General features: G+C 35.9%; 1 protein-coding gene across 1 annotated transcript in view; it reads left to right on the top strand.

Annotated features, from left to right (window-relative positions):
- Positions 1 to 15,049, top strand: part of Garem (GRB2 associated, regulator of MAPK1) — a 174,409-nt gene that overhangs the window by 42,697 nt on the left and 116,663 nt on the right. The gene's annotated exons all lie outside the window — the stretch shown is intronic.

Raw genomic sequence — 15,049 nt, forward strand, 5'->3', positions numbered from 1 at the left:
CCCCCTGGTAAATTGGAGATGAATCCCTTAGATTTCTCTGCTCAGGCTGTCTCCAAATTTGATACTCAGATCTCATACTCTGAGTAGCAGAGATTATAGACACGAGACACTGGCACCTGGGTTCATAAATGCTTTTTTAAAAATGTAAATATTTATGAGGATTCAAATGTTACAAAACAAATGAATTGCTTAGTTCCAAAGGGAGAATATAATTGAGACCGGAATCCAAGAGCAAGAATGCAACACTGGACTGAAAGAACAGAAAGGATCGATGATGGTCTGATAGCTCATCATGGGTCACCCATGTAGCTGTGTCCAGGAAGTCCAAGCATTTGGCATGCTGTAGTGTCTAGAATTTCCCCTCTAGAGAATGAGTTGCCATTTATTTAATGGAGAAGGATTAAACTAGAAAGGACACCCAAGAGACATTTATTCCAATTCTGTGTTTAAATTTACCAGCTTATTATAATTAAAGCCTCTAATGGTGTGTGGCCTTCAAGAAGGTTACAAAATTGATCAAACTTGCCAATACAGGTTTTCAACCATTTTCATATGTTAGTTGCCAAAGTGTGGCTGCTCTGGCTCTCAGAGATCACTGCATTCTAATAGTATGATATTTTTTTTAAAGGGATGACTTCCCTTTGTGCTGAAATAACCCATTACCATTTTTAGAGCCCTATAATATGTTCTTCCTCCATATATAGTTATACTCTTTTGTGCAATTATATTTAAGTCCCCCAGGCCACAGTCCCTTTCCTTTACTCATGCTGTTGTATGTTGGAACTTTTTTGAGACCTACAAAGTATTTAACGTTCAATTTTAGAAAATTTAGCTTTAATGTAGCTATAAATGATGTGGCATTTCTGAAAGGTCACATTTTTTATGGTTGGAAGGAAAATTGGAAATATTTGTGAGTCATTTTAGTTGTCTAAGTGAGTTTAGTGCCTGTTTTTCTCTTTCACCAATGTTAGATGTTTAAATTTAAACTGAGTATCACTTATCTCCATATGTCTAGTTTAAATGCTTGGGATGTGACAGAACATAATAATATAGTCCTTGTGTCCAGACCACAGCCACCTTTCCTATCACATTGTCATCATTTCAGAATCAAGTTCTCGTTGCCCACATAGAGCCAAAGAGGCAGGCACTCCTGGCCTTCCCTCCAGCTCTGTCATTTACTATCAGAGTCACTTTGAGCTGGCTATTTTTCTTCTTTGAACTTGAGTTTTTCTCATCAGTGAACTTAGGGGAAGAGCCTTATATAGATGTAAACCTGTTATGTATTTTAATGTTAGTAAAAGAATACTGTTTTTAAGAACAATAAAATAATCCTGCTTTGCCATTTGTTTAGTGGGCCTTAATTGAACATTTTACATTCTCTTTTGTGCTCTAAAATTAAAGAAAGAAAACTAGAAAAGGTCTAAGGAAGAGCAACAGAAGCAATTAAAGGATTATTAAAAACAACCACACACACACACACACACACACACACAGAGTAAGACCCATAAGGAAAGAATAAAGGAGTTCCTCTTTCTCATATATTCTTTTCTAAGATAAATTTAAGAGGCTACTTAAAAACTGTTTTGGATATGTGAAGGGTTTCATGAAAGGAATGCTGAGAAATTGTTCACTTTCTCTTTATGCTTCTTACAAAAGAGGAATAAGTCAGATTTACTGTTCCATATATTCTCTTAGGAGAGGACTGAGTTCCTTCACTTGAATATTTGTTGACTTACAGTCATCACACAATTAACTGGCAATTGGCTTCAAAATGATCACTTTATCTTGCGCCATCTTTTATATCTGGATACTTTCTAACTCCTGTGTTGAAGATTATGAAATAGTACAGGAGACAAATCAATTATTGTACTTTTAAAAGAGACTTTTCTTTCATCAATTATCAAACTACAGAGGCAGAGTTTTCCATTCAGTGTTCAAATTGGTATCATTGGAATAACCAGAAAAAGTAAACTATACTTACAAAGCAGGAACACCTGCTTCATGAAATGTGCACAATTGTCAATGGGAAAAATTTCAAATAAAATTTGTGCCATGTGATAGTTTAGTAAACTGGTTGAGTTACTTGTGCTTCCTATCCATAAATACAGACAAATTCATAACTAATAACCAGTTAATGTACTCTAACCCACATAGTGGGTTAAATAGTGGAGGGGAAGGAGCCAAGTGATCATGTATTTGACCCTTTACTCAATCACAAACACTAAATTAGGACTGTACAGAATTTTAAGTGCCTTTTCCTTGGGCCTTAGTGTTGTGATCTTTCTTTAGAACAGTTCTGATATACCCTTTGGAAGGCTGGCCTCTGTGGATTTTGTCTGTGCCAAATTACAACACAGAACAAGGGAATGTTCTGTTTTAGTTACCGAGAATAGTGCTTAATAAGTACTATTTGACAACATGCTGAATTAAGAGAATGTTGTAAGGATGTCTCACAAAGGAAAGTGGGTAAAACATCTGATGTTTACAAGTTTTATTTATATGTAAGTTGATAGCAATAGAAAGCTCTGCTTTAAAGCTTTATTTTAAAATCCTTATTTAACACATAAGATTATGTATGCTGAGAGAAAATGATTTCATCTGATTCCAAATATATACAGTATCTCAGTATAGTGAATGCTATTTTAGAATTCATTTTGTTTTGGCTTGGTTTTAAATGTGTCTTGGCTTCTGGTAAATTAATTTGTTAACCAAACCCATACCATACTGATGTGTAACCTGGGGCACATCCCTAATTTTTTTTCTTGTTTCTCATTTTTTAATCTTACCCTAGTATCTTAGTTTTTAAAAAAAATTTAGAAGTGGGCTGGAAAGTTGGCTCAGTGGTAGAGCACTTGGCTTGCATGCCTGAGGCCCTGGGTTCGATTTCTCAGCACCACATAAGCAAAAAGAAAAAAGCCAGAAGTGGCACTGTGGCTCAAGTGGTAGAGTGCTAGCCTTGAGCTGAAGAGCTGAGGGACAGCACCCAGGCCCAGAGTTCAGGCCCCATGACTGGACCCAAAAAAAATTTTTTTTGGAAGTAAATATGGTTTCTCTCCTAAAAGATGGGTTCCTAGGTAAAATTACACTGTGATATATTAGTTACAATATATTTTGTATTAATTGTCACAAACTAAGCAATTGTCTTCAGTTTAAGTATTGTAGCATTTAGCATATAAAAATATCCCTGTGGGACATGCAAATCTGGTTCTATTTTTTTTTAACAGGTAACTATATAACCTGTAGTCAGGTACAACATATGAAACTTAAAGTTTCTGTGTTAAATACCATAACTTACGGGTTTGCTTTCTTTTCTTGGCAGTACTGGGGTTTTTACTCAGGACATTACACTTAGTAGGCACTTGAGACATGCCTCTGTTCCTTTTGTTTCAGTAGGGTCTTGTGTTTGTGGTCAAGCCCAGTCTTAGGTTGTGTCTTTTTACCTCTTCCTCAATACAGGCATGCAACAACACACCAGCTTTCTTGGTTGACATGGAGTCTTTCTAACTTTTTGTCCTGCCTGGTCTTGAACTGTGATACTTCACTTCTCGATTACCTGAGATTATAGGCATGTATGTTACCACCATGCCTGGTATTCTTTTTTTTTTTTTTTTTGGGTCCGGTCATGGGGCCTGAACTCTGGGCCTGAGTGCTGTCCCTCAGCTCTTCAGCTCAAGGCTAGCGCTCTACCACTTGAGTCACAGCACCACTTCCGGCTTTTTTCTTTTTGCTTATGTGGTGCTGAAGAATTGAACCCAGGGCCTCATGCATGCAAGGCAAGCACTCTATCACTGAGCCACCTTCCCAGCCCGCCTGGTATTCTTTATTTCCTTAAATCTTCTTTGGAGAAAAGGTTGAATTTAGATGATCTCTAAGGCTTAACGTTTCTGTGTTTAACATACATTAAACTTTAATAAGATGCCCATTTCTTTGAATATATAAATAGTACATGTCACCTCATTTGAGAAAAATGTTTATATTATTTCATTGGCAATAGGCCTAAGGAGATCCTAAAATGGTAAATATTCAAATAATACCTACTTTTTTTCCCTTTCCTTAATGCTGGTGCAGTTTCTAGAGTCACAACACAAAGAGGTAAGGATAAACAGAACAAATCAAGTGATGACTAGCTTTTTAAACAATCATTATTAGTGTAATTAGTTACAGGAGGAGGATTTCAGTATGACATTTTATACCTGTGTACAACACATTCAAATCAGTCTCACTTCCTGTATTACTCTCCCATACCTCCTTCTTAAAACTATTTCAACAGGTTTTATTGTTCTATTTTCATATTTAAACAGTATACTTCCACCCTTCTTATCCTGAGTCATTCTTTGGTATTAGCCCAAACCTCTTTTTCTAGTACTCTTAAAGCAACAAGTGATTGGTTTTCATGATGGGGGGGGGGATAGGGGAAGCACAGTGTAAACTAACCTTTTTTTTTTTTTAGCAGTTGGCACTTATGTGGCATTTATGATCTGAAGAATGCCCCTACTGGCTTTCTCATTTAATATTCATGATAGTTTATGAAAGAGGTATTATTCTCACATTTCAGATGAGAAAACTGCCACTATGAGGAGCACAACGTGGAGATTCACAGTCAGCACTCAGACTTCAAAGCCAGCTGAATAGTTCTTCCTGGTATTCACCTAGCTGTCACTCGCAATAGCTTTGGTACTACATTGAGATATACAATGGGAAGTTGGCTTCTGTATTTTCTGTTGCTACAAAGTGATTGGGAATTTTGTGTACATTTTGTCAGTTATCGAATGAAAGTGCTCTATCTTAGCATAAACCATTTCAAATTTAATTGGTACTGTGCCACTCAAAATTATCACTCAGAAAAACTGATCAAGATGCATTGTCTTTATAAAGTAACATGTTGAGTTGAAAACCCTTTGTACAACTACTTAAAATAATGGTCATTTGGCCTTTGATACCTGGTGAGCCTGAGGTGACCCTTGGCCAGCTTTTGTGGGTCACTCAGTCTGTATGCACATCTACTCACACAGTCAAAAATGCATGCTGCACAAATCAATTCATTATCCTACTGAAGTTTGCTGGAGGACAAACTGCATGTATCTGACTTACTAAAAGAATATTCATATATTATAATTTAATTGATTTTCAAAGAAGAACTTTCTTATATAATACTGAGGCCCTTCCTCGCCTTCTTGGAATATCTTGTGGTACATACTGGTCACTTTGCTGAGAGATTTAGTATATTGCAGATGTTGTAAAGTACTGGAACTATAGTTGGTCACCTATTTTTCTAAGAATTGTTTTGAATAGGATTTTTATCTTTTGAATGTTAGGTATGGTTCCGTATCTCCAAGCATAAAGTTTCAGGTTTGACTTAAGTTGGCATACTTCCGTTTCATATGGCAGGAATCTATTAGGTATAATTCCTAGTAAATCTACTGTTAAAAAAGGAGTCCTTTGTTCAAGAGTTCATTTTAAAAGAGGGAATATATATCCCTACTCATTTTTTATTCTCTTTGGATCATATATCCCATTTTTGTTTAGATTGCACCATGGAGTTCTTTGAGCATATTACCACTTTATTGATTTGTCTAAATCAATCTCCATTTCCTTCTTTTCTTACTGAGAATTCAAAGTAAAGAATAAAACTTGAAAACACAATTCTTTGACTTGAGTAGAACTCAAGGTTACTATAGTTTTTAAGCCTGTGAAAAAGTATTCATCCAAAAATACAACCTTAGACAATGTAGATATATTGATGTTATTTAGGGTAAGGAGAGAGATATCAATAGAAGAAAGTACTTGTAAAAGTACTCTGCTTTCTTTGAGGAACTTAAATATTGAATAATACCAAGTATTTAATTTATATTTAGATTTGCTTGATGTCACTATTTTTCAACTTTTACCCAAGATTATTCACTTGACAGCATTTATTTTTACACACCTACTATGTTGCCCAGCAATGTTGTGTTGTGGAATACAAACACAAAAGGAGATAATGGAGCTAATGGTCTAGATGGGGTATACAGAGGAATTCCCATCTATTTTATGTATAGGCACTCAAAGTAAAAATAGTCTAAGGAACTTGCATGGCCTAAGCCTATAATCTTAGCTACCTGGGAGGTAGAGATTGGGAGATTATAGTTTGAGGCCTACCCAGACAAGGAAAAAAAATGTTCGCAAGACGCTATTTCAACCAGTGGCTGTGTACAGGGTGCCTGTTTTCATCCCAGCATAGAGAGGAAGCACTGGAGAATTGTAGTTCAGGCTGGCCTGAGCAATAAAGTGAGAGACTCTAGCTAGAATATAATCAACACTAAAAGGGATTAGAAGAGTCACCCAAGTGGTAGAGCCACTTGTTAAAATAATAAATTAATAAATAAAAGTTGATAATAGCCATGCATAATTATTTAGCAATAAAAAATTACTGATATGTGCTATAATGTAGATTAACCCTGAAATCATTATGCCAAGAAAATAATCTAGACATGAAAAGCCATATGTTTTATATTCTATTTATAGAAATAGTCCAGAAGCAGCAAACCATTACATCTTCCTATTACTTAGTTATGTTGTTACACCTAATGACTATGGGAGCTGGTAACAACATTCTGTATTCTGGACAGCCATGTGCCCTGTTAATATAAGGGATTGTTATTGAAGACAAGTGAACGGTATAATGCTGGACATCTGCTAACTTTTCCATACTGTAGTTAAAAATGAATTATAAGAACAAAAAAACTAATAGAAATTACTGTGGCAAACCCAATTTAATGAAAAGTTTCCTGTTAATCTGAAATAATAACATATTGAGCACTAATCATCTATTGGGAATATAAGAAGAAGTCTGAGAAAACAGAATTGCTCTTAGATTTGTCTTATGTAAGATGAAAAGGAGGCAAATATCTTTAATTCCATCAGTACCTAACTGAGTATGTGAGACCTAAGCCATTGGTTGTTTATTGATAGCAGGTAGGTGATTGACTCTTGTCTGGAAACAGGACAGTGAAAGTCCAGCAAGGAATCAGTCCCTAGAATGCCACAGCTTAACCATAGAAACATGATAAACCCATGAAATGTCAAATAGCACAAGATAATTTATAAATACTACAAAAATTTTAAAAGAAGACACTAATTCTGTACAATTTGAGATGCCTGAGAGAATGTGTGACCTGAGGAATTTGGGGACTAATAATTACATTTTTAGATGGCTTAATATGTGTGGCTAATAATTTTAAGCACCCATTAAGTTTTATCTTGCTCTGGTGGCCATTCCTTTCTCTCCAATCCTACACATTATAATACTTCAACTATTAAGCTAATGGCATTCTTTTCTTTCTGGAGCTTTGAGTTCTTCAGTTCCCATTGATTTAAAATTATTACCTGTGCTTTAGTGATTTCTTTTAACCATATCCTACCAGATTGCTTTATAGTTTCTCCATCTTAAAAGTTGCCAATTACTTCTTAGGAATTGCTTCCCTTCTGTTGTTTCCTCTTTGGAATGCCCTACTGCCTTTGCATTGCAGACAAAACAGTGTAGGTTTTTATCTTGTGATTGCTCTTTGAGTCTTCCCCAGCAGTTTGCTGTGATGTCATGTCTTCATCTCCTCCTCCGCACATCCCCTTCCTTCCCACATCATTTGGATTGTAGTCCCTTGGGACAGAGACTACTACCACAATGTTGAATTCTATTCTTGATTGTCTGGGAGACAGTAAACCACTAGGACCTCATACATTGGAAATTTTTTTAAGCTACTAACTAAATTACATTTAATTGTATTCCTCAATTTATAAAAAAAATGTAAGAATGAAGACAGGGATTTATGACTCTAAGCTACTTTTGGGACATGAAGGCAAGTTGGTATTTATGAAGAATTATGGTAGTCAGGAGACTGCAGGTGCTGAGTTTTTGTCTACAGATGTTTCAGTTCAGGTAGGCTCATGACTGTAACAACAAAAAAGGGAATGTTGACCATCCGTGGCATACTTTCACAGTGGAAGGATATTTCTCACATAGCAATCCAGTGTGTTGTCAGGACAGGGTGGCTGGTTTATTCTACTATGGATAAATTAAGGAATCCATACAACTGGCAGCAGTCTTCACCTTGTTCCAAGATGTTTCTGAGAATCAGTATTTAGCCATGAGTGGAGGAAAAAGCGTAGATGCTAGCTTGTGAGTTGCTTTTATGGGTAAGACCAGGACAGGATGTGGAAATGTCATGGCTACTCACACATCATTGGCTAGAACTCGATGATGTGGCAACGGTAGCAGCAAGGGCATCCAGCAATGTGATCTCTTGTACTTGTTTACTAATCAGCTAGCTCCTAGTGTGGAAGGTATTTTAAATATTTTTTTTTAGGTTGTGAGAGAAATACAGTGGTTTGGCTCCTTTAAACATGAAAAGGATTGTAAGATCAAGTGAACATGTAGTGTTCAACTAATGTGTTTTGTATTAACAATAAGAAATTATACATACGATCATATAAAGTGATATTTATCTAAATGAACTCCAGAAATGGAAACAAGGAGCTTTTTGTTATTTTTTTTCTTCTGTATCTTTTGTCTTGTATGTAAGTTTGTTTTGGGGAAGGTCCGAGGGGAGCACAGAAATAAATGGTAGAACAAAGAGTGAACAAATGCAGGAGTGGTACTCACTAGACACTGTGTTGAAAATGAATTATACAACTCTGGGGGAAGAGATGGGAGAAAAAAGCTGGGAGAAAGCAAGGGAAAGGGTGACACTGTTCAAAAAGAAATGTACTCATTACCTGACTGATGTAATTGTAACCCCTTTGTATATCACCTTTACAATAACCATTATAAAAAGAAATTATAAGTACAATATAATTACAGTATTACTAACTTAATTAACTTTTGTGTTTAATTAAGTAGCAAGGATAACTCAAATTATATAAATGATAAACAGCATAAATATCATCTATTAATTGACCAATTGTTAGTATAATCTAGCTAGACATAAGAATCATCTGATAAAAAACAATAGCAACTTCAGTCAGTCAGATTCTTGTTTCACAAACACTAATGAATCTGATTATTTTAATGGGGATTTACTACTCTTGCAACAAATATTTGAGGGAACACTGTGGACAGGGTTCTCCTAAGATGCTGAGAAGGAACCATGCTAATCAGTAATAAAGTATACTTTTGACAGAAAAATTAATTAGCAATATAAGGGCATATATTTGTATTCTGTGTGTTACAAGGATTAAAAGACAGTATCTGGGGCTGGGAAGGTGGCTCAGTGGTAGAGTGCTTGCCTTGCATGCCTGAGGCCCTGAGTTTAATTCCTCAGCACCACATAAGCAAAAAGAAAAAAAAGCCGGAAGTGGCGCTGTGACTCAAGTGGTAGAGCGCTAGCCTTGAGCTGAAGAGCTGAGGGACAGTGGCCAGGCCCAGAGTTCAGGCCCCACGACCGGACCCAAAAACAAAAAAAAGATAGTATCTGTAGAGATACAGCTGTAAGCTGTAAGTGTGGTATGAAATACCACAAAGAATAAAGAACACAAGTGTAGAAAATAAAAATATTTTAATTTACTAAAGCCACATATATTTGGCCTTTTCTTTGTTCTGCTAACCAGGGTGTATTCTTTGTAACTTAAGAGTAGCAAACAACAACAACAACAACAAAAGCAATGTGAATATTTGTCTTTTATTTTCTGGATTCATCTCAACATTAAGAGAAAACTTAGTAGAAGTAAACTAGAAGGTTTACTATCAGCAAATAAGTCATTCAGGTAGATACATATATAATTTTTTTCTAGATTTTGGAATATTTGCAAATATATTTAGGGGATGAGATCTAAGACTAAACATAGAATTTTGTTTAGGTTCTTGTACACAGTCTAAAAGCAATTTTGAGGGGTCAGTCCTGGGGCTTGACCTCAGGGCCTGGGCACTGTCTCTGAGCCTCTTTGTGCTCAAGGCTTGTACTCTACCAGTTGAGCCACAGTGTCACTTCTGGTTTTTTCTGAGTAGTTTATTGTAGATAAGAGTCTCATGGACTTTTTTGCCCACGCTGGCTTCAAACTGTGATCCTCATATTTCAGTCTCCTGAGTAGCCAGGATTATAGGCATGAGCTACCAGCTCTGGACTTCTAAAAGCAATTTTGGATACTATTTTTAGTGTGAAGTGCTCACATGAGCACAAGGGTGGAAATTTCCACTACAACATCATGTTGATCCTTTAACTTTTTTTTTAAATTAGGGATATTCAGACTGTACCTCGTCTTCATGTTTTAGTAGAGGTCTGACTACTATGAAAGATGTTAGTTATATAACTACTTGGACTGATTCAGAACTATTCTAAGTTACACAGGCACTGTAGTTACACAGTAAATCTTATTCAACTGTAATGATGTACAAAGCTAAAATAGTTATGAGCACTGTAAGTAATACTCAGTATAGGGGAGATATTCTAAGTAAAGCTATTACAGTCTTTAAACAGCACAACAAAACTGAAAGGGAGTGAGTCTGGGTTACTCTGTTGCATTGCTCTTGGCATTAGTAAGATGGAATGATTTAAGAAGCTTTCGTTTATACTTCTGAATGCCTCTGCTCCTTAACCCTTACAGTTATGTTTCTTAAATTTGGAAAACATATGCACTAGAGTTTCAGTGTTGTTGTTGGTTATGCTACTACTGGGGCTTGAACTTAGAGCTTGGGCACTGTCCTTTCTCTTTTCTTTCAAGACTGAGCCAGAGCTCCACTTCAGGCTTTTTGGTGGTTAATTAGAGATAAGACTATTATGGATTATTCAAACTACACTCTCATCCTTCCAAGTAGCTAGGATTACATGCAGGAGCCACCATTGCCCAGCTGCACCAGTTTTAAAAGGGGGAAACATTCTGATAACTTCAACTCTTTTTGTATTATTGTAATTTCATTTACATGTTAATGTACAGCATTAATAAGTTGACCTACGTGTCTTGTGTTCATACCTTAAAAAGTTTATAAATTCAACATGGAAATATAAGCTTAAATACAATTAGGATTCTAGTCAGGAATACAATGCCCGTGACACTGGAGCTGATCTTTAAGAACAAACAGGATGAGAGGGCTGTGTCTCAAGGTTGGAAGGTAGAGAAACAGTATAGCAGAGGAATGATGGTGAGAAGAGGGCCCAGTTGTGTGACAGTGCAGACAATAGGTAAACAGAGAACAGTCTTGTTGGGCTCTAGATTAAGACATAAGGCAATAGATTCCTTTGGAACTAGATCACAGCCCTCAAGCACTGGGCCAAGGAAGGAGTGGGAACTGTTGAGGCACGTGAGCAGAACAGTTGATTAGTGTATTTAAAGAGTTCTATCAATAATAATATTTCCATAAATTAGAAGAATGAAATAATGATAGCTTTGTGAGGGTAGGTACTTACTTGGTCCACTGTGGTGTACTGCTAGGTCTTTCAGTACAGTTGGTTCTCGATAAGTATCTATTGGATGAATGTAAGATGCATAACAAATGACACTATGACATCCAGTTAGAAATATGTAGAAAATACAAAGCCAGAATAGTTTTTAGAGTAAAAATTAACAGTTGGTAATATGGATTGGGGAGTTGTCTCTGATTGAGCCTTTGAGAAATGTGAAACACTGTAAAGAAGAGAGAAAAGGAGAATAGGTCAGCAGTATTACTTTATAGCCAACCTTTAGCGCAAACATTGAGAGAAGGTAACAAGAAAGTTGACTCCAAAGAATATTTTGGACCAAAGATCAGAAAGACAAGTTACTCAGTTCTTTATGTCCAGCTTACAAATACTTATTTTGGATTTTGATGTTGAATCTTGTTTAAAGCAGATTACTCTGAAGTTAAAGTAGTGTTAAAAAGTTGTTTGTTTGTTTTTTAAAGCAGGAATGTAAAAATAAAAGGGTCAAAATAGGGAAATAAAGTATGTCCCAGCATCATGCTAACATGCCAGATCTCAGGATGGTGCTCACATATTTTGGAATTTAACAAACCATTCTTTTAGACTTCTTGTTACTATATCCATGAGCAAAATATATACATTTCAGTATGTTATACATAGTAGTTACACAAAAGGACAATTATATCACAATACTGTTTACTTTCTGAACTTGTTTAATGTGCTATCATAGTTTATGAGTGGCCTACCCTAGGATATTTTAACCTTTATTTCTAGACAATTTTTATTAAACTTACTTTGCCTAAAGCAGACACAGGTTCAGTTTTTTAAAAATATTAAAAAGATGTAAGCTAAAAAGAAGGCATTGGGGTTTTTTTTTTTGTTGTTTTTTCACTACGTTCTGGCTTTGAAAATCATTCCGAATCCTCTTGCCAGAATGCTTACTACAAGAGCAAGCAGTAGCATTTAACATTAAATTTTCATCTTGATTAACTTGACTACAATTGTTTCATGGCTGCCTCCTTAGAGCCCACTGTGGAATAAAATTAAAACAGCTTTTATGATACAACCATTTAGTTGGAGAGAATGACATTTTTCTCTTTTCCCTGAATGGCAATGTATTCTACCTTGAGCCATGCATATGCTTCATGGCTCTGGCTTCTTACTTCGATCCATCTTTTGTACTACTATCAGATTAATTTTCCTAAAGCAGAGATCTGGTCATTCCTCTATCCTTCAATGGCTCCCCATTGCTCCCTCTCATCTGAGGAGGAACATCCCAGTTGCTATATTTTCCCTTAATGCTTTCCTTCATCTTTTCTGCTGAAGTCCCCATCTCTACTTGAGATATTTTGTCCTCTCAGCCAGCATGGGTTTTGCCCTGCCTTACATAATATTATTCATAAGCATACTGCAATATTGAGAATGTGGACTTCAATTTGGGAGCCAAGTATTCATTACATTTTTCTGACTCCTCCATTCCTGTTGAATAAAAATACTGAGTAAAAGTAGATGTTTGCTGGACAGTTGAATGAAAAATACCTTTAAATAACAAATACAAAATTCCCTTCCCATATATTTAGTTTTTCTTTGGACCTCTCATCTTCTATTTAGTTTGTAATGTAATCATTCTTTTGCTGTCTGTTATCAGCTGTCTCCTCCTCCCTGTTGGATATTAAGCACTTTGTTTTGCTCACTGACAAATATTAATGTTTAGATCCAGGCTTGTCATGTTACTTGAGGGAATGAGTTAAATACACATGTGAAGATTAGCTTCTTCCTGTTTCTTGGGTTATTGTCATTGTTCTGTGAGGCACAGGATAGTGCATTGACAAAAAGATGAAGAAAAATGTAGATGGGCACTAAAATCATTTTGTGCCACTTGCTAGCTGAGTGACTGAGTTTCTTGACTGTTCTGAAGGTCATTTTGTAACCTGTTAAAGGATAACTTGACCTAAATTACAATGTTTACATAAGGATTAAATTTTAGGGAAAACCAGTTACAATAAAGTTAATAGCTCATGTTTCCTAATTAATTCTAATTTGCCAGACTTGGTGCTAAACATTTTCTGTTCTCTGTTACTATATATTACCTGTGAAACAGGAACTACATCCTAAGTGAAAAGCAGATTTGATCTGGCCAAGATCATTCAGTAGTGAGTGGCATGATACTAATAAGATCAGGTGTGCTGAACTTCCCCCCCCCAGTACCCCCTTCCTCCCGCCTCCCACACACCCATTCTGGTGTTTATAACTATTCTGCCTACTATATCCCTGCCCTCTCCTGGGGATGGCAGGAGTGGAAAGCTTACCATGCAGCTTCTGGCTGATTTCCATCTTACCCTAACATTCTTGAGGAAAGAAAAGAGCTGGCTCTTAAATAATAGTGGCCCCTTGGAGATGTCTTCAAGAAAAGCCCAATCTTTCTAAAGCATGAAGGGCAGAGGAATGAGGTTTGGAACAACCCTTTAATGAATAATTAGGCCCTTCCATTCCTGCTCATGTATCTCTACCTTCAGTTCAGTTTGTCCCCCCCCCACTTTCTTCAAAAGACAAAACATTTCACTGTATTTTCTACCACAAAGATATAATATTCTTGTATTAAGGCTGTTTTAAACATGGTTGCATTTATTGATTTGGAAAAAATTTAGTTTATAGTTGGAATAGTCAAAGTTGTCCATTATTGCCTTCTCTATTAATTGGAAAAGTACTGAATCTTTTTATTCTAAAGAGATCTGCAAATGCCATTTCAAAACACAGTATTATCTTACTAATAAGTCTTAATTACTATAATAAAGTTAGTATAAAAATAAGAAGGTGTTTTCTGTATGAAGGAATTAGTCTTTTCAGGTATTTCATGGAACATTTCAGATAACTAACCCTGAATTAATGGGATGGATTATGTCAGCATATGAAAAACATCTTTTACATTTTAGGGAGTGGATTTCTCTTTTAAACTAGTTTCTTATCAGTTCAAAGGCCAGAAAGGTACTTAAGAGAATATTAAAATGAAAAATAATTTCATTTGGATGCTATAAAACTTCATTATATTTAATTGATTGGGAGGTTTGGGATAAGTCCAGAGAGAGCTGGCAGACATATTTAAAAGGAAATATACACATTTGAGTCCAAGTATTCTTTCAACAGAGTCACAGCTTATTATTTATTATAGTGATTAAAAGAAGTTACGGGCCTAAATAATTCCCACTTTAAATTCTCACTTTTTCCGGGAAGTAGTGGCTCACACCTGTGTAGCTACTCAGTAGGTTGAGATCTGAGGATCGTGACTCAAAGCCAGCCTGGGAGGGAAGGCCATGAGAATCTTACTTTCATTTAACCACCAGAAAATCAAAAGTGGCATGATGGCTCAACATGATAGAGTGCTAGCCTTGAGCAAAAGAACTCAGTAACAGTACCCAGGCCTTGAGTTCAAGCCACACAACCGACCAAGAAGAAAAAAAGAAAAAATATATCATTTTCTGCTTTTTAAATCTGTGAGTTTAGACATGTTACCTAATATTCTGGACCATGATTTTTCTTTCTTACCTGTAAAGGAGGAACAGTAACTACTTCAAAAAGTTTTTATTACATAAAATATATGAATATATACGTACATGAATATATATGAAAATATATATACATACACACATATGTTCAAAACAGTACCTAATGCACTGTTCGTACTT

This window comes from Dipodomys ordii, unplaced genomic scaffold (assembly GCF_000151885.1).
Source record: "Dipodomys ordii isolate 6190 unplaced genomic scaffold, Dord_2.0 Scaffold25, whole genome shotgun sequence".
Lineage (NCBI taxonomy): Eukaryota > Metazoa > Chordata > Mammalia > Rodentia > Heteromyidae > Dipodomys > Dipodomys ordii.